This window comes from Pteropus vampyrus, unplaced genomic scaffold, assembly GCF_000151845.1.
Source record: "Pteropus vampyrus isolate Shadow unplaced genomic scaffold, Pvam_2.0 Scaffold339, whole genome shotgun sequence".
Taxonomy (NCBI): domain Eukaryota; kingdom Metazoa; phylum Chordata; class Mammalia; order Chiroptera; family Pteropodidae; genus Pteropus; species Pteropus vampyrus.
The window spans coordinates 1,177,811-1,178,949 of NW_011889120.1; the positions used below are offsets into that span (position 1 = coordinate 1,177,811).

The window sequence follows — 1,139 nt, forward strand, 5'->3', positions numbered from 1 at the left end:
GCGATAAAATATTTCATAATGGCCAATGGTATTGCAGAAGAAGGCTTTCATGTTTATGGCTTTATTGAAACCTAAAGCAAAGACAAATTACAATATTTGATTTTAATCTGTAATAATGTTACAACGCCAGCAATTTAGACTCCGGCAGAATCCCTGTACCCTTGTAGGATACTTTTTTTTTTTTTTTTAAGGCAAGGCAACCCTTACCAGTTGCAAGGATCTTGTCAGCTTACAATTTCTTATTTTTATTTTTTATTTTTTTAAGCCTACAGCACCTGGTCTTCCTAGGTGGTCTCCCATCCAAGTACTAACCAGGCCCGACCCTGCTTAGCTTCCAAGATCAGACGGGATTGGGCTTGTTCAGGGTAGCATGGCCATAGACGCAGACTCACTTTTAAGATGAGTTTCTTTAAACGGGTTTCTGTTCCCTAATATCAAATATTCCCCCAAGACAAGATGTTCTGAAAACTGTCATTTTAATAAATGAATTCTCAGGGGGAAAAAAGCTTACTCGACATACCATACCTAGCTCTGCTAGCATTTTAAATTATTTTAGAAGAAGTACCATCTACTTCATATTGGATTTTACCCAGTCAGCTCTAGAAAGGATGGTTATTTTTCCTTCTCTGTTCTTCAAACACTCCATCACCTTTAACCAAGGATGTGAAATATCTACACGCTGAAAACAATAGGACACTGTGGAAAGAAATTGAAGATGACACAAATAAATGGAAAGATATCCCGTGGTCATGGATCAGAGCAGTTAATATTGTTAAAATGTCCATACTAACAAACAGAGACTCATGGACACGGACTATAGACTAGTGGTTACCAGAGGACTATAGAGTAGTGGTTACTAGTGGGGTGGGGAAGGAGGAAGAGAGGTAGACGAAGTAAAGGGGGTCAAATATAGGTGGGTAGGGGAAGGGTGAAGTGGGTAAAGGGAATCAAATATATGGTAGCTGAAAGAAATTGGACTTTGGGTGGTGAACACACAACAGAATATAAATTATAATGTACACCTGAAATTATATGATTGCATTAACCAGTGTTACCCCAATAAATTTAATTTGAGAATTAAAAAAAAATGTCCACACTACTCATAGCCATCTATAGGTTCAATGCAATCCCTATCAAAA

The 1,139-nt window shown here is 37.7% G+C and overlaps 1 non-coding gene across 1 annotated transcript; it reads right to left on the reverse strand.

Annotated features, from left to right (window-relative positions):
• Positions 1-263: 263 nt before the first annotated feature.
• Positions 264-382, reverse strand: LOC111730897. Its single transcript, XR_002776859.1, has one exon. It is a non-coding gene; the product is annotated as a 5S ribosomal RNA (ribosomal RNA).
• Positions 383-1,139: the final 757 nt, after the last annotated feature.